This window comes from Saccostrea echinata, unplaced genomic scaffold (assembly GCF_033153115.1).
Source record: "Saccostrea echinata isolate AGI-Se365-2 ecotype Australia unplaced genomic scaffold, CSIRO_AGI_Sech_v1 ptg000059l, whole genome shotgun sequence".
Lineage (NCBI taxonomy): Eukaryota > Metazoa > Mollusca > Bivalvia > Ostreida > Ostreidae > Saccostrea > Saccostrea echinata.
Window position 1 is genome coordinate 45,844 of NW_026889808.1, and position 20,027 is coordinate 65,870.

Here is a 20,027-nt window from a genome sequence, read left to right on the forward strand (position 1 = left end):
GGAAAATTAGGAAAATTCGCTTCCGGTTCCAAATTATGGGCAAATTCCTGATTTTTAAACAGAATTTTGTCCGCGGCATATCTAGAGAACGACTAAAGGTATGAGCTGGAGACTTATTAGAGATTATAGAACATGTCTTTTAGATTACCAGAATCGCCTTTTCGTGCGTCGTCAGTACATTCGGTCGCTACCGGAAGCGAATTAAAAAAGTCGAATTTTTCAACTTTTTTGTTTTTCAATATATTTCAATGATATTAGTAGGGTTAATAGATACTCTTTTCGGAATGCATAATATATAATTTGTTTGAAAATTGATAATAATTATTATAATTATTATCAATATTTTTTAGACAAATATTATGCACGCGATATCTCGAGAACTATTCAGTCGTTTTTCGTCAAACTTTCAGGGATAATGTGCTTTAAAAAGCCATTATTACGTTTGAAAGAAATTTGGAAAATTCCCTTCTGGTTCCAAGTTATGGGCAATTTCCTGATTTTAAAATGAAATGTTGTCCGCAAATTTTCTCAAGAGTGACTAAAGAGAGGAACTGGAGACTTGTCAAAGATAAAAGAGCATGAGTTGTAGATTTGTGAAACGTTTTTTTATGAGTCGTCAGTACTTCCGGTCGTCACCGGAAGTGATCAAAGAAATCGAAAATTTCAACTTTACTTTTTTAAATCAAATCTTGCATCACATTATTGCAACTCTTTCGCAGTTTCGAAATATGTTGGTCCCACCGGAAACAAAAACGACAACTTCCGGTTATAAGAGTAAAACTACATAATTTGGGTATCTTACTTTCCCTTAAATATCTTTTATAGATAAAGTACTTGAAATGATTTTTAGATATTATTTAGACTGCAAATGTCTAGAGTAAAGTCAAATATCTTTGGAAAATTCACTTCCGGTCGAGTGTTTTTCTGTCCTCAAAATGAGAAAATATCTGAGCGAGATCTTAGAAACGGTAAGAGATTAATACACCAAACCTATGGGAGTAATAGAGCTTGAAGAGTAGGCAAAGCCATTCGGGTTAAACTGTCAGCCGTCACTTCCGGTCGTCACAGGAAGTGATCAAAGAAATCAAAAATTTTAACTTTTCTTTTTGAAATTAAAACTTGCATAACCTTATTGCATCTCTTTTGCTGTTTTGAAATATGTTAGACTTCACTGGAAACAAAAATTTCAACTTCCAGTTTTAGGAGATAAAATACGTTATTTCGATATTTAACTTTCTCATAAATATGGCTTATAGAAAAAGTATTGAAATGTTTTAATACATGTTGTAGATACTGCAAATGTCTAGAGACACGTCAGAGATTTTTTTTTTTTTTTTTTTTTTTTTTTTTATAAAATTCACTTCCGGTCGTGTGTCTTACTGTCCTCAAAATTAGAATTTGTTCTCACAATTGCTCGGCAACAATAAACGACTGAAGTCTGAAACTTTCAGGACTGATAGTCCGTCATCAGTTTATTTGAATCGTTTGAAAATTGTGTGTCGACGTTACTTCCGGTCGTGACAGGAAGTGATGCAAAAAAGGGAATGGTTAATGGTTAGCACGTTGAATTTTCACGCGGACGACCAGGGTTGAATCTCCAGAGTGTCTGAATTTCTTTTATAACTTTTTTCAGCTTGAATTTTCGTTTTTATTTTTAGAATTGGACGGAAGACCTCTCATTGCTCGCAATGAGTTTCTAGTTATTTTTTTTTCTTACCGATTTTGTGCAGACGATTTCTCGAGAACGCCTGGATAGATTTTCATGAAACCTTCAGCAATGATGGCAAGTCATCTGAACTTTATGCGTTTTTTATTATTTTGCCGTTGTCACTTCCGGTCGCGAGATACGGCCAATTTTCCATTTTTAAAGTGGCATTTTGTCCGCGAGTGTTCTCAAAAACGGTTTGAGATTGAGTCTTGAAACTTTCAGGGATGATAGATTGTGACTCGTACTATTGAGAAACCTGTCTCGTTTTTGTTGCCGTGACGTCCGTTGTCCACCGGAAGTAATTTAAAAATATGCAAGTTTTTATTTTTTTCTTTTTAAAATGTTTATAATAGAGACAAATAGACTGTTTCGAGTCGTATTATTTCCACCGGAAGTGATTTCTTCCAAACCGGAAGTAGTCCAAAAAATGCTCATTTTTTCCTCAAAACTTTAAGGGATGATTCCTCCACACTCAGTGAGGAGTTAAAAGTCATTTTGAGTACTTCCGGTCATACCGGAAGTGAATAAAAAAGACCGGAAGTTGTTTGAAATTGATAGATTTCACCCTTTAATGTGTTGCTAAACATATTTTGAAGAATTGACATGAATATTTTTTTCCTTTAAACATTTTTTACTTTCTTTTATTAATCAAAATTTCCCAATCAAGATCTTATCAGAAATCTAACGGAAGACCTACTCGTTGCTCGCAACGAGATCTCATCTAGTTATTATTATTTTTCTTCCTAGGTACTTTTTTGTCCGTGAGTGATCTCCGAAACTGTACATCCGATTGAGTTGAAACATTTTTAGGGTTAATAGGAATGTTATGTAGATTTGCGGAACGAAGGTCATTTTGCGCGCACGTGCATGCACGTGCGTGCGCGTGCAATGAGTAAAATGACATATGTACTTGATATAGCCATAACTTTCATATCTTTTGATGAATTGCTTTGATACTCAGGATATCAGGATATATTAATAGTGTAGACAAGATGACATGGTCAGAATGCACATTCATGCACGTGTGCGCATGCGCAATGATTACAATAACCTATACAAATGATATAGACTTAACTTGTATATTTTTTGATGAATTGCTTTGAAACTCAGAATATAAATATATATTAGAAGTATAGATAAGATGACATGATCAGTGCGCACATGCATGCATTTGCATGCACGTGCGTGCGCGTGCAATGAGTAAAATAACCAATATACTTGATATAGCCAGAACTTTTACATTTTTTAATGTAATGCTTTGATACTCAGAATATATAGACATATTATAAATGTAGACAAGACGACATTGTCAACATGCATACGCATGCACGTGCGCGCGCATGCAATGCTAAAATGACCAATATACTTGATATAGCTGAAACTTTTATACTTTTTGATGAAATGATTTGATACCCGAATTATGTAGATATATTAATAGTGTTGACAAGATGACACGATCATCATGGTCATGCATGCACGTGCGCGCGCGTGCAATGCGTAAAATGATAGATATACTTAATATAGCCGAATTTTTTTTTAATCTTTTAATAAAATTTGAATATAAAGATGTATTAAAAGTGTAGACAAGTTGACATGGTCATTTTGTACATGCATGCCCGTGCGCGCGAGTGTAATGCGTAAAAAACCCCCAATATACTTGATTGCCTTATTTAATGAAGCTTACAGGGAATAAGACACCAAAAGGAAGTTGGGGAGCGTTTGGGGAACATCTGTAACGGTCCCCGTTACAATTAATACTAGTTTACTATAATAAGAAAGTTTTCCTAAAGTGAATCGAAGTTTTTTCTATAGTAATTTGATGTATTTTTACTATGAATTTCAAACTATTATATTTTATTTTCTTAATTTCCTATATGAAGTTTTCTTATAATAAAAAGGATTATTACTTATATATTTACATATTATTTCCCAAAATTAAATCTTTAATATGCAATTTAAGAAATTTTAAGGCTATAAATCTTTAAAAAAAAATAGAATTAAATTTCATAGTAAATCAAAGAATTTACAGTAGTTTACTAAAACTTAAGTTACCTATATTAAACAATAGTTAACTATAGTTAATGTTTGTCAGGGACGGCGCACACAGCAGACATGACCGGTCGACAGGGGACGCTTACTCCTCCATGTCACCGGATCCCACTTCTGATGTTTTAGAGGTCCATGTTTCTCTGCGCCGAATTTGTATGGTTCCAAATGTTTTTCTATTTTGATAACTGTTCGTCATCATCATACATCATCTGCCCGTTTATCACCATATTAGCATACTATAAAAATACTGTATATATCATGCAGGTGTATCTGAATGTCATTTTAAGACAAAAATAAAATAAAAAGATAAAGGTATTCGTGAACAGTATTTTGCGAACTTCATTAATGCTGATTTTAGTTGAAATAGTAAATCAGGGCATTAATAAACCACTTGAGCATCATGGTATTGTCATCTCAAATACCAAACCACATGGAAATTTGCAAATATATTTTCGATAGCAGACCTCTTAATGTCCCTTTGAAACTAAACGCATCACATTTTTACATATTTATGGATAGACCAAAAACTAGAAATTTTCTTCTTATTGGTGCTATTTAAGAAAAACGATACTCTTGGGTTGAGTCGATTGCGTAAGTAAAATACCTTAAGTCAATTTAAGTTTTTCCGTTGACTGTTAAGCAATAGTTGAAAGTCTCAGTCTATCCTTATTTTATGTAATACTCCTCGATTTATGTCCTATGGGCATTGAGATGGATTGTTTGAGCTCTGTTCATCTAGACTCCCTTCATGGGAAACGCATCTAATATTTAATAAATCAATGGTGTAATTTACCATCAAACAGAGTCCAGGCATAATTTTGATACGCTTTGATTTTTACATTTACTATAGCGCGAAAGAATTTGTCTGTAATTGGTTAAAATAATTAATTATATACAGCAAATACAATTTATCATTGAGTCAAATACTGACTGACGTTTTTCATACTAATTGTTAGGTCATTATTTACACACTGAATTGTCCACGGATTTTTCCGTTTTTCCCGATCATGACAAGGAGCACACGGCGGATGTGACCGGTCGGCAGGGGATGCTCACTCCTCCATGGCACCTGATCCCACCTCTGATGTTTTGGAGGTCCGTGTTTGCTCTGCTCCAATTTTGTATTGTTTAATGGACTTTGGAGCTTGAATACTGTTCGTTATCTGCGTATGTTTCACGCTATGTATCCCGCCTCCATAACCTGTAAATCTTAGAAACATGAATAATAAGCTACATGCATGTGAGCAATAAAATCTTTTCAAATCAGCCAACTAGGGTAAAAAATACGTGTTTCTTTGAGTGTTGAATGCTATTAAAAAGCTTATGAAACTGAATTGAAATATATATAAAATGAATTGATTTTGAGGAAGGAGGAACTTGTGGAAAAGTATCTCATCGACCCTCAACCCCCCAAACCTTCCGGGGTGGGGGTGGGGGGGGGATGAGGGGTATACAAAGAAATGTTGGACACCGTATTCCAAATCTACAGGACAACATCTGCTGAATATGAAAAAGGAGTTTCCCTTTTGATTGATTGTATGTTGTTTAACGTCACATTCGAGAATTTTTCGGTCAAATGGAGACTTTACCGTATGCCGGTGAAGAGCTTCAAATTCTAATTTTGTTTTTTATTACCTTTCATCATATTAGTTTTGCCATGCAGTATTTTTCATCTGTAGGTGATTCTGCTTAAGTGTGCAAGAAAAAAAAAACCTCTCGGTATCCAGTTTGATTTCAAGATCAAATAAACTCACCTAAGTGAGGTATGTGTTTTTCTATGGATATCTCACCTTACGTGTTAAACAATGTCCTGTTATAAGATATTGACAGGTCAAGTGTAAAATGTGGTTTCATTCAGTGTAACTTCTCATTTCCATCTTAATGACATTATTCCCCTCGACAGTTACTCATTATCACATACAATCATCCATATTATACTTTTTAGATAAAACAAATGGCTCGAACCTACAAAAAATTCAAACATGTGAATAGGGCATAAAATGCCACCCACCTCCAAAAAATCCAGGTATGTAATCAGCTGCCTAGAATGAGCATGCCATCCTTTCGACCGGTCACATCCGTCGTGAGCCCTACTATAATGTGTATTTACGAAATTCTGACTTTAAAGAGGTTGTTGAAATCTCTGTAAAATCAACTTATCTGTCAGTAGCTTGCACCGGTTTAAAAATTTGTTGTACCCAGAACATGCTTTTAAGTATCAAATAAATTTGGAGACATCAACACCATATGCAGGTGAAAGCGGAAGATTAGTACATAAATAACGATAGTTGAAGTTATTTCGGTTGTCATACAATTAAATTGTTAGTTGGCCATTACTGTCTTTAGTCAGTAAAGCATCTAAATACGAAACATATTTCGCAGACTCTCTGGTATCTTTTATTTCTAGTTCACTGGGATATATCGGGTCGACATATGAATGGAAATTACTATAATTGTTAATTGTTATAACGTCGACGATATAATATGAGTGTCGAGTTGAAGGCCACATCAAGTGTTTTCTTCCTTTTATGTAGAAGTTTTTGAGTAAATCCTGCTTCATAGGCATATAAAACAGGTCCGCTAATAAGGGAGCACAAATAAATCCATCGGAATTCCAATTTTTTTTTTTTTTTTACAAGATCTGTTCTTCAAAGATAACATAAATGTTGTTAATGAGGAACTCCAGCATCTTTTTAATATCAACTTCATAATGTATGTGGGTAGAATCATACTGATGTTTAGCAAAAGAATTTTGTTGATGACCAATGATAAGATATGAAGATTGATGAGTTCTATTTTTATTCAAATGGAATCAAAACGTCTAACTTTTCTTTTTATCGTGGGAAATTGTTGTATAAAGTGTCATTCGTCCATAATTTCTATCCTATTTTGGACACATGCCTAATGTATGCAGTTATCACTATGCATTATTTTAACCAATATTTAAGAACTTTTATGGATTCAAGATGAGATATACCTAGTTTGCAATATTAGAGTAAATCCTAAATTTGAAGCTTGTGCTGGAAACCTTGACATCGCATATGAATAAAATAAATTTGAAAGCGACGTAAAACTAAAATAAGCGATTAGTCGATAAAACTAAAAACACGAACTCTTTGATAAAATATTGATGTTTACTTTATTCCCAAAACAGTTGATTGACATTTCCCTAGAAGGTCATCCTCGATGATTGGGCTGCGAAAATCACATTCTGTCCCAAACTATAATTAAGGGGAAAAAAAAAACATATTTGGTGAAATATCCACTGTCTTTTTTGAAGTTGAGGCCTTTAGCATTTTTAATGTAACCTTTATTTAAGGAATAACTGTCTAATTTTTTGGTTTCATGATGTGATCAATCGATTGGCTTGCGTGATAATTTGCATAAACGCCGAAGGCGTTTATGCATAAAAATATCACGCAAGCCAATCGATTGATCATCGTCATGAAACCAAAAAATCTGACAGTTATTCCTTATATTTACATGCTCTTGATTCTGCAAATTCACGTGCTACAAGCCCCGCTTCTGTCACGCCTATCAATGAACCAGTAGATTTATGTAGAAATAAAGTAGTTTTACTATTTGAAATTTTATCTCGGACAAAAACATTGGAAAAGTAAATATTTTGACATAAACATCCTGAAAAACTTCTTAAGATTATATTTATGCTTTTAATTGTTAGGTCACCTGAGTCACTCAGGTGATCTATTGCTATCTGTTTTTGTCCGTCGCCGTTCGTCGTGCGTTACTATTTGAACGTTTTCAGCTTCTCTGAAACCATTGAACCAATTTTAGCCAAATTTGGCATATAGCTTCTACGGGTGAAGGGGAACAAATATTATAAATTCATTGTCCCTGCCTCCCTAGGGCCTGATGGGTTGGGCTGAAACCAAAAAAATTAATGCAATATTTTTCTTTACTCCTAGACACCAAGCAGTCAAATTAGTTTCATGACTGTAATAACCCAGGCAAAAATTCCACAGGTAAATTAGTTTTCACTATAGTTAATCAAAGTTTTAACTATAATTAATTAAAGTATGTTACCATGAATTTCAGATCATTATATTTTATTTTTTTTCTAATTTCTACAAGCAATTTTCTTTTATTAAAATGAAATATTACATGAATATTTACTTACTATTTAAAAAAATAAAGAATTAGTATGTATTTTAGGAAATATTAAGGCTCTAAATCTTCAAAAAAAAAAATCTAAAGTAAGGTGTAATAGTAAATCAAAGTAACAAAGTGTTTACTATAGTTAACTATTGTAAACTATAGTTAAATTTTTGTTTACTAAAGTAATGTTTTGTTAGGAAAGCATTGGGTCCCCTACGGAAATTGTGAAATTCATGGCACCTTGGTCAGAGGTTATGGTGCTAGGGCAGGACTGTATAGATCATGTAGTGAAAGTGCATTATTTCTTTGAAAATCTTCTTCTCTGCTCCCAGATATTAAACAAACTGACTAAAAACATAGTTATAATGGGCAAGAATGATTCTTCCAAAATTGTGAATTTCATGGCCCCTCGGTCAGGGGTTCTGGTGTTAGTGTGGGGCTCTTTTGATTATATGATGAAAATGCATTAATTATTTGAAAATCTTATCTCAGTTAGATAAAGGACTCCCATACTTACATCATCTTATGCGGATTTTTGGAGAAAAGAATTCTGTCGTTACGTTAAATCTATACAAATGGGTTCGTCAAATAAATACTTATGTTCTTTCCTCAAATACACTCTTTTCTCATTAATAATATAAAGGTAAGTCGTTCTGCAACTTATCATGCTATAATAACGCTATCCGGGCGTAGAATGAAAGCCAGCTTGTTCTCCCTGCACTGATTTACATGACGTCACTGACCAGTATTACACGCAGTTTCTCTGTACTTGAGGCGCGGATCAACGTATTGTAGCTTGTAAATATGAAAATTAAAATGATACAAGCGCTATCTGGCCAAAATGGAGTTATATTCTTAAATGTATTCATTAATATATTAGAATCCAATTAAATTGAAAATATATAGATCTCATATAAAGCCGTAGTAAGGCATTTGTACAATAACATATATAATGACAGGCACAGCCCCTCGAACGTCTCAAGAGTTCAATGATATCACTATAAATTATGAGTTTTTAAACGCGTGTAGCTATTATTCCTACGACTTTGAAAAGTGCTGGGAGCTGGATGTGCGATGTTGCTTTATTACTTAAAGTTATTTCAATGCGTACCTTGCCATTGTAGAAGGTTTATCAAAAGAGTGCTTACTTTTACCTAATTCCCGGACATTAGGAAGTTGCTCCCAGCCCTTTTCATGTTAAGGAATTTGTCTCAAAGAAAACACAATTAATTTCAGAGCTTTTAGCATTTTTGTAGCCGTACATATTTTTCTAATTTTAAACTTGGCACGTACCAAACAGTTGACGTAAGTGACGTCGCGTGGGCCAAAGTCAGCAGAGATCCAATATATACATATGCAAATAGCAAAATTCCCATTCATCAAAGGTCACGCTGTTTGGGCGTCCTTAACATAGTTGCGTTCTCTGTTCCTGGGTATTAAACAAACTAACTAGATACATAGTTATGATGAGAAAGGGTGTCTCTTCCAAAATTGTAAATCTCATGGCCCCTGAGTCAAGGTTCTTGTGTAAGGACTGGGCTTTAGTGATTATATAGTGAAAATGCATTGAATTTTATTGTTTGAAAATTTTCTCTACTCCTGGGCATTATTCAAACAAACAAAGTGCATGGTTATGATAAGCAAAGATACTTCTTCCAACATTGTGAATTCATGGCCCCAGGATCGGGGATGTGGTAAAAAGGAGGGGGTCTCTATTGATTACATGTATATAGTGAAAAAGCATAATTTCTTTGAAAATATTTCCCCTTCTTTTCGTTATAAAGCAAAGAAACCAAGTGTATAGTTATGATCAGCATCTTCTAGAACTGTGAGTTTCATGGCCCCTTGGTCAGATGTTCTGGTGTAAGGATGTGGTTCTGTTTAAAATATATAGAAAATACATCAATTCTGTTAAATTATTCTCTCTTCTCCTTAGCATTAAGCAGATATGCAAAGTGCATAGTTAAGATGAGCAATTTGGCTTCCTACAATTTTTCTTAAAACTTGTGGTCCCAAGGTCGGGGATTCTGGTGTTTCTCGGGGGGGGGGGGGGGGGGGGCACTTTTGATAATATAATAAAAATGTGTTAATTCCTGAAATTCTTCAACTAAGTGCATATTTATGATGATGAGGATACCTCTTTCAAATGATGAAATTCACAATTCATGATACTGGGTCATAGGTTCTTGTGTTAGAGTTGACTGTGTGTAATCTGTAGTGAAAATGCATTATTTGTTTGAAACTCTTCTTTGCTCCTGGGCACATCAGGGGCAACCAGAGTAAATAGTTTTAATAAGCAAGGGTATTCTTACCAGATTATTGAATATCTGGAGCAATTTGCCATGTGTTCTAGTCCTGGCCAGGGCTCTATTAAAAAAATTTTATTCTACTTAGAGTTACTTAGAACTTAAATTACTCCCCCTCTGCCATTCACCTTGATAATGAATCAATGTAAAATAATGTATTTGATAGGTTAAAAGAATAAGAAAATTATGAAAGATTTTTTTATTGTATAATACAAAAAGTACTTTCAATAGTTTTAATAATCCGGTAGACTTGTAATTAATAGATAAATAAAATATGACAAAAATAACTTATCTTATTAAATGTTCTTCAAAGATTAAGAGAGGCCAATGTAAGAGGTAAGACATAACATGATAATTAATTATATGCACATATATATATCTGGATCTCCCATGATTTGTGGTTGGATATGATTTGTTTCCAACGAGTTGTTTGTTTTTTATTGCCGAGCCTTGGCAAGGGGATAAAAAAACACACACCGAGTTGGATAAAAATTATATCTATCTTCAAATCATGGGAGATATTTTTATCACATGTTTTTTACGTCATTATTTACCAACGTCTCTATATGAGTGAAACACTCTCGAATGGGACGTAAAACAACATACAATCATTATTTACCAATTATATGGAGATAACGAACAGTATTCAAGCTCAAAAGTCTATTAAACGATACAAAATAGGTGCAGAGCAAAAACGGACCTCCAAAACATCAGAGGTGGGATCAGGTGCCATGGAGGAGTGAACATCCCCTGCAGACCGGTCACACCCGCCGTGTGTTCCTTGTCATGACCGGGAAATAACGGAAAAATCCGTCACCACTTTCACACAAAACGCATTGTGACGTCAATGTATTTTCTATGTACAATTATCTGTTTAAAATCTTATATGATGACAATATGCAAAACATTTCCAGATAAATGTCGTAATATGGAGAGTAAAAGAAAATACAAACTATTTTATGAAATGTTACGTTATTTTAGGGAAGAATTTTCTTCTATGTTGTCAAATAATGTAATTGTCTGACATGCTTTTTTTGAATCGATCGCGGTCCCTCCTCTGCAATCCAAGAGTATTGAGTAAGAGGGTTGATCTTAACCATGATATCTGTAATAATTGGTGGTCGTCAACAAGATAGAATATACGGATACCTCCTAGCATTTTTATTGTAGCCTTAAAATTTTATTAAGATAATCATTAATACTTCTTAAAACATAAACACAGATAAAGCTTTTGTCTATTGCCGAAGGACAACAGCAGAAACATTCTTGTTGTGTTACTTTTTAGCGCTCATTTTTTTCAGTTCATCAACAAATGTATCAAATTTATCACATGCGACTTAATTTCCATGTTTTTAAATTCTATATATTGGGAAAATTTTGCCCCTTTCGCCCAAGACACACGTGGGCAAATTTAAGACAAGGGGAATTCAAAGAAATAAGTATAATTTCTTTAAAAAAAAAACCTTTGACTGGGTGAATTTAAAACGTTGTTTGCATGTGTAAAAGGGCCAGAATAATACGGCACGAAAATAACCCTGTATTCAGTAATATATACTGCAATATTGCTATGAGTTGCTTTCTTAAAATTATTATCATATTAAGGTCATTCCCATATTCATTCCGTTGTGCAAAGATCTTGTTATGCCCCCGGATCGAAAGATCCCGGGGGTATATTGTTTTTGTCCTGTCTGTCTGTTTGTCTGTTTGTCCGTTTGTCTGTTTGTCCGTTTGTCTGTTTGTCTGTCTGTTGTCAACTTTAACCTTGCCCATAACTTTTGATTGGTTGGAGCTATGACTTTCCATATTTCACATGTGTATTTCTTGTGACAAGACCTTTCTTTGGGTACCATCATATTTGACCTTTTGACCTTGACCTTGGAGTTTGACCCACTTTTGCAAAATTTTATGAGACTTTAATCTTGGCCATAACTTCTGAACAGTTGGTGCTTGGGGTTTCAAACTTCACATGTGTATTCTTTGTGACAAGGCCTTCCTCTGGATACCAACAACTTTGACCTTGACCTTGGAGTTTGACCTACTTTTGAAAAACTTTAACCTTGGCCATAACTTTTGAACAGTTGGTGCTTAGGGTTTCAAACTTCACATGTGTATTCCTTGTGACAAGACCTTCCTCTGGATATCGACCACTTTGACCCTTTGACCTTGACCTAGGAGTTTGACCTACTTTTGAAAAACTTTAACCTTGGCCATAACTTTTGAAGGGTTGGAGCTAGGGCTTTCATACTTCACATATGTAATCCTTGCGACAAGACCTTCCTTTGGATATCAACCACCACTTTGACCTTTTGACCTTGACCTAGGAGTTTGACCTACTTTTGGAAAACTTTAACTTTGGCCATAACTTTTCAATGGTTGATGCTAGGGCTTTCACACTTCACATATGTAATGCTTGTGACAAGACCTTCCTTTGGATACCAACCACTTTGACCCTTTGACCTTGACCTAGGAGTTTGACCTACTTTTGAAAAACTTTAACCTTGGCCATAACTTTTGAATGGTTGGTGCTAGGGCTTTCATACTTGACATATGTAATCCTTGTGACAAGATCTTCCTTTGGATACCAACCACTTTGACCTTGACCTTGACGTTTGACTTTTATTTAAAAAACTTTAACCTTCGCCATAACTTTTGAACAGTTGTATCTAGGTCTTTCAAATTTCACAGGTGTATTCCTCGAGACAAGACCTTTCTTTTGGTATCAACATTTTTTATATTTTGGCCTGGATTTTGACTTGCATTTGAAGAAACTTTAACCTTCGCCATAAGCTGCCATACGGGGGCATCAGTGTTTCACAAACACATCTTGTATATCGTTTGATTAAACAGTGAGTGACTATAACCCTGTCCAGATTTTTTTTCGTCTGTTGAAACGTTGAAAAAAAAAACCCTGATAAAACGCCAAGATCTGATTTCAGATAATCTTACTAAAACTATGAAATATAATAAAAATAAAATGCGAAGATAAAGAAAAGTGATCATTCTCAAAAGTGCATTTAAACAACTACAATCACGAGCAGAGCCAACACAGAACAGTTTGGATCAGGTGCCATAGGAAAGTAAGATTCTCTTGTCGACTGTTCTTCTTCTGGTCGGGTAAATGACAAAATCCATCAACTATACAGTTTAAAAATAATTGTATATTGCTACAAACATTTAATTAAACTTTACAGAAGGCTTGTAAAAGGATGAAAAGTTCTAAAAGGCCAAGGCAACCTTTAACGTCATTTGCTCTTCAATCAACGATAAACAAGATTCATGAACGATGGAATGCATATGGAATAAGACTATTGAAAAGTTAACATGATAGTAATAGCTAAAAATACACAAGGTGCACCGAAGCTGAAATCAAAAAGATGCTATAGTTTTTGATTGACAATATCTCAGTAGTTTTTGCAGTCTTTCAACAATCTTTTCCAATTTCAACAAGTTCTTACTGTGCCCCGTTATTATCAGACCTATTTTATTCATATGAAGCAGAATGTATTAAGATGTATCGACAAAATTCTATAAATTATTAATTTTTAGTTTCATCCATACCTTGTTTCGAAATATATCCCTTTGAACTCGAAATAGAAGATACCAGAGAGACTAATACATCTGTTTCATATTTAAATATTTTACTAGAAAGAGACATTCATGTCAAACTAACAACAAAACTTTATAATGAACGCGATGATTCTAACTTGACTACCGTCAACTTTTCTTATTTATATAGCAATCATATAACTTTATCACTTACCTATAGAGTTTATGTCTCCAAGCAGATTTGATACACAATAGGTCTAAGTAAAAATAATTTCTAAAACAAGACAAGCTTTTGGGAAATAGGCTTAAAAAACGAGTATATTAACGGTCCAATCCAAAGTCACCTTTTGGTAAATTCTTTGATCGATACAATGACCTTGTTATCAAATAGAATCTCTCGTTAAATCGAATGTTAGCTGATTTGTTTAAGTAAACTTCTAAGGCCATTATTTTGACACTGAATTGTCTACAATTTTTTTTTCCGTTTGACCATACATGTCAAAGAGCACACAGCAAATATGAATGGTCGACAGGGGATGCTTACTCCTACTTGGCACTGATCCCACCCCTGATGTTTTAAAGCTCCGTGTTTGCTCTGCTGAAAATAGATATCGTACCAATGGACTTCTGAGCTTGTTTACGACTATCTTTATATTTCATCAGAGGAATTCACTTTAGAGCAAGATGTAGTGTTAATAAATTAAAATATATGTAATAGATTAAATTGATTTGTGGACTAATTTCCAAAAATAACTACATTAAAGCGTCAGCAACTTGACTTGTGGCTATGTCTGTGCCTGTTTCTCTTCATATTTAAAAGTAAATTATATACATATATGTTTATCAATTTTTAATAGTCCCTTTGAAAGTCAACTTTTTGCAAATTCTATGGTCGATACAATGACCATGTCAGCAAATACAATCTATTGTTACATGGAATATTGACTGAAGTTTTTCATACATATTTTTAAGCCATTATCTTTACACTGATTTTTTTTTACGGATTTTTCTATTTGCCGGTAGTTAAAAAAAAAACATAACAGAATTTAAAAAAAAATCAATTCATATTGTTCCAATAGACTTTTGAGCTTAGTTACTGATTCTTTTCCTCATAGTTCATTTCAATTACAAGAAAAAATTTACCCATTTGCATTATTAGATTTTTTTAATTTGAAGCCCGTTACCGATATCCGATGAGGTCATATATGAGTGAATTAATAATCGTGCAAAGGACGTAAAACTACAAAATTAAGCTTAATTAATTAATCACTTAAAAAATGAGCACTTTAACAAATTGTTGATGTTATCTTTATTTCCTTAACGTTTAATTAACATTTCATAAACGTTTAATTAACATTTTGCTGCATGCTCATTCTCGGTGATTGGGATATAAATCACTCTCTGTTCCAAACTACAATAAAGAAAAGAAGAAAAAATATCTACTGTTTTTCATTGTTGAGGCCCTTTACATGAAATAAATCTTTTTTTTAGTTGAAATAAACATATAGAAAAAAGTTATACAGTCAAAATTCTAAAATTATTCCTTTTAATCTATTTACTTATAAGTAAGCTTATCTGTTTACAATACTGTAATTTTACTAACCGTAGGGACAGCACACACCGTAGGGCCTCCAAGGGCGGCTGAAGCAGCAAAATGATCTCTCTGGACAATGGTGGTGATATTGACAGGCTGTGTAACTAACAGGATGAAGTCCATATGGACATTCTCCTAGTTGGCCTTTAAAAAGGAAAGCAAGAGAAAATGATCACAATATATAAGGAATCATTTTTTATTATTGAAAAAACAAGACAAAACAAAACAATAGAAAGTAAAATAAAATGAAAAAACAGTTTTAAATTGATAAGACTTCCTATTTCAGAAATAGTTTGAATGAAATATAAAGATAACGAACAGTGTTCAATTCCGAAAGTTCAATGAAACGATACAAATTTGGAGCAAAAAATTTAGAGGTGGGATGAGGTGCCATGGAGGAGTGAGCATCCCCTGCCGACCGGTCACACCCGCCGTGTGTTCCTTGTCATGATCAGGGAAAAAAACCATAAAAATCTTTAGACAGTTCTGTGTATAAATAGTGGCCTAACAATTAGTATGAAAAACGTCAGTCAGCATTTGACTCAATGGTAGGTTGTATGTCCTGTCAAGTTCATTGTATCGACCATTAAACTTGCGAAAAGAAAATTTCAAATGAGACTATTGATGAAGCGTTCTTACATATATCAATTGGTTGTTTTGTTTTTAATGTAGAAATTCAAATAAAGAATCTTTTATTAAAAAACTTTTTAAAAATCTCTAAAGTTAAAGATTATCATGCGATTATAGATCGAACACGTCATAAAACTTTGTGAAAATTATATGTAGAACTAAACTTACCAAGGGCGCCGGCCAACAAGACAAGAAAGCTAAAAAGGATGATATTCTTATGCATCTTGAAATGTGCACGTTACTTGTCATGCAGTGTTCCATTTATATACCATTCCTTTTGATAGACAGTAAAATATTAAATAATTAATCTTCGTTTAAATCAAGACATAATTATTTCCTTAAGTTTGCAATTTGCTAAGTCACTATGTATTAACTCCCTGCACATGATCACGTTTTGTTTTTCTTCAGAAAAAAATGTCAGCAATTGGTCAATGTTATTAATTTTTATTCTATTCACATCATTTAAATGACTGTTTATGAAGAGGAATAATATTTATGATGCCCACATGATATTTATAGAAGTAAGTTCCAATTTTTATGTGAAGCAAGACACAAACACCCCACCAAATCACGATAATAACAATTTAAAAATGATTTAATTTATTTGATAATCTGTTTGCCATGAAATATTGTGGTAAAAAAAATCCTGTTTGGAAACCAAAAGCAGCTTTATGAATATGATATTGTGACCATTACTTTATACATGTATCAGAGTACATATGTATAATGCAATTTTAAATTGTATTAAAAAAAAATAAGAAAGAAGTTTATCTGAGTTTTTCGTTTTCAATTTTGGAATATTTTTGTCATTTAAATATATTGTTTGGAAATACAATTTATCAGTTGATGGAATTTTGTCTGAAATGACACATGAAGATAAGGAACAGTTACGAAGATCAGAAGTCTTGAAACAAAACAAACTGGGAAAAGCAAATAAGGACCTCTAAAAACATCAGAGGTGGGATCAGATGCCATAAAGACGTTAGAATCCCCTGGCTAACGGTCACACCCACTGTGGTATGCTCTTGTCATAATCGGGCAAACGGAAATTTCTTTTATGAAAAATCAATCAAAATTAGACTTCACTATAGATTATTCTCGAATGGAACGTAAATTAAAACTACATACAATCAATCAATCACAATAGATTGTATTTGCTTACAAAGTCATTGTATCGACCATAGTATCGATCATGGTATTGGCGAAAAGTTGATTTTAGATGAGACTGTTGTATCCTTGTACCATCAACTTATTTGTCAATAGCTTGTCTCGTTTAAGAAATTGTTTGGAAGTAGAGCATGTTTTTACCTATCGAATCAACTGGGAGACATAAACTGATAATGGTATATTACTACACAAATCTGGGAAGTTCAGGAGATAAAAGTTTAATTTATCACGTTTATAAAGTTTTGTTATAAGTTCACTGTCCATGTCTTCACACTTTTTCATTTATTATTAAAACCTGTCTTAAGTAAAAATCAAAATAAGAAACAAATATGTCAGACATTGTGGTGTCTTTCATTTCGAGTTCAAAGGCATATGGATTTTTAAAAAAAAAAAAAAAAAAATCTTTTTTCATTGAGAATGACAAGCTCACCATTAAATCACAAAAATCAAAACCAGTTTTAGCATGTAGATTTTGTCTATAATATGACCCGTGATCCACTGGACTCGAATATTCATCGGAAAGAAAGAAAAGATATGTAATGAACGAGTATATTCTAGGATAAATGGGCCACTTTGCCATATATTGTTTTGTAAAAAATCTGTATTTTTACATTAAGCAATATTCTTATTCACAAAGGCGTCTAATCTTGTATTTCTCCATTTCATGATGAAGTCTACACCATGTACTTCAAACTTTACAGTGCTAAGGTATCAAACATTTGAAACATAATTTTTCGACGTGTAAGTGCTCGTCTTCTCCCTACAGATATAGCCCTGCTGGTCATATTTACTCAGTTCCGGTGACATAAATTTATTTAATTTATTTAACAATGATAACCTTATATCACTTATTTCAATAGGGTCAACATCCAAGGGACACCGATCTTTCAACTGACGACAAATTTCCATCAATATTATCTAATTGTTAAATATAAGAAGACCTTCTCAAAATCTATAAGAATGATATGTGTAATATAGGAGCATACGGCGGGTGTGACCGATCGACAGGAAATACTTATTCCTACTTGGCACCTGATTCCAATTCTCAAGTTAATCACAGGTCCCTGCTTGCTCTGCTCCTGTATCTGAATTGTTTCAATAGACTTTTGAACTTAAATCGTGTTTGTTATCTTCATATTTCATGTTCAAATCTCGCAATAATCAGTTTATTTGTGATATGAAAACCTTATATCCTATATGCAAGAATTCAGAAGTAAAAAAAATGTAGATAGATTACACACACGAATATTTACAGTTCGCATTTGATAAAGCAGGGAACAACATAGTCTTTGTTTAGAAAGCTCATGATTACAATATAGCATTTAAGAGGAACTTGGGTTTAATTCTGTAAGTGGTAATCCAACTTACACTTATCGTTCCCTTTCTAAGGAGATGTCAGTTTTAAATATATTTAATATTCCCGATACCCTAATTGAATTTGAATTATCATACTTATACTTAATTCCTTAACTTCACAAAAAGCCTTACAAAGAGACATAGCGGGTTGTGGTATACGTTCTATCAAGCCTTATTCTATTTTTTCGCACAAAAATATTGAAAACTTTTCAACAATTTATAAAATGATTCCTCATGATAAATCCGTGTCACACTTCTTGACATCATAGATAAATTCTTCTGCTACTAAATTTGTATACCTTGTCATTGGTCAACCAAGTGGGTTTCAGAGACCATGTTTTTTACCAATCTATTGGAATTTCCCATGTGTACAAATTGTTCCCTGTTATTAAAAAACTGTATTTCTATGTATATAAAGTAGAATTTCTTCAAAGCGTCTTCTATGGAAATGGAATATATGGAGATAACGAAAAGTATTCAAAATTCCATTAAACAATACAAATTTCGGAGCAGAGCAAACACGGACCTCAAAAACATCAGAGGTGGAATCCGGTGCCATGGAGGAGTGAGCATCCCCTGCTGACCGGTCACACCCGCCGTGTGCTCCTTGTCATGATCGGGAAATAACGCAAAAATCCATCGACAATTCAATGTGTAAATACTGGCCTAACAATAAGTATGAAAACGTCAGTCAGCATTTGACTTCATGATAAATTGTATTTGCTGACAAGGTCATTGTATCGACTATGGAACTTACGAAATGACGACTTTAAACGTGACTGCTGATTTTCTTATTTCATCAACTTGTTTATCAATAATTTACCTCGTTTTAGAAATTGTTCATACGTAGAGCATGCGTATCGAGTCAACTGAGAGATATAAACCCCGTATGCAAGTGATGAAGGTAAATGTTGTATATTGCTATATAGGTAAGAGAATTTATTAAAAAAAGTTAAAGTTATTAGTTTATCATAAAGCTTTTTTAAAATACCATTAACATCTTTTTCTAGTAAAATATCTGAATATGAAACAGATGTGTCAGACTCTGTGGTATCATTTATTTCAAGCTCACCGGGATCGTATCGAAATAAGAATGGAAATAACCACTGTTAATTGACAATACGTCGTCGATATATCTAAATGTCGAGTCGAAGGCCACTGCCATGTTTTCTTCTTTTCAAGTATAAGATGTTGAACAAATTCTGCTTCATATGAATACAAAGATAGGTCTGCTTATAAGGGGCACAATTGGTACTCATAGAAATTCCAATAGATTGTTGGAAGACCTTGTCTTTTTCTGTGACCTTCATTTTAACACCAATATATATTGCCGTCCGTTTATCAATTAAGAACATTCAATTCCATTCCTAAGCTGATTCGATACATCACATTGAACTAGAAATAAAAGACATCACAGAGTTTGACACATCATAGTCATTGTATCGATCACAGAATATGCAAAATGTAGACTTTAATTTAGAATCCAAATCAAAATTAAAACCGACCTCGCAATACAATATTATGATTTGAACGCATTTTAAAGCTTCGAGAAGTC

At 33.4% G+C, this 20,027-nt stretch overlaps 1 protein-coding gene and 1 long non-coding RNA gene across 2 annotated transcripts in view; one reads left to right on the forward strand and one right to left on the reverse strand.

The window, feature by feature from the left end:
* The window catches only part of LOC133174825 (alpha-1A adrenergic receptor-like), a 124,324-nt gene that overhangs the window by 14,574 nt on the left and 89,723 nt on the right, over positions 1-20,027 (forward strand). The gene's annotated exons all lie outside the window — the stretch shown is intronic.
* LOC133174812 (uncharacterized) lies at positions 15,018-16,198 on the reverse strand. The gene is made up of 3 exons (XR_009719187.1): positions 16,118-16,198; positions 15,329-15,463; positions 15,018-15,136 (listed from the first exon to the last, which is right to left on the reverse strand). It is a non-coding gene; the product is annotated as an uncharacterized LOC133174812 (long non-coding RNA).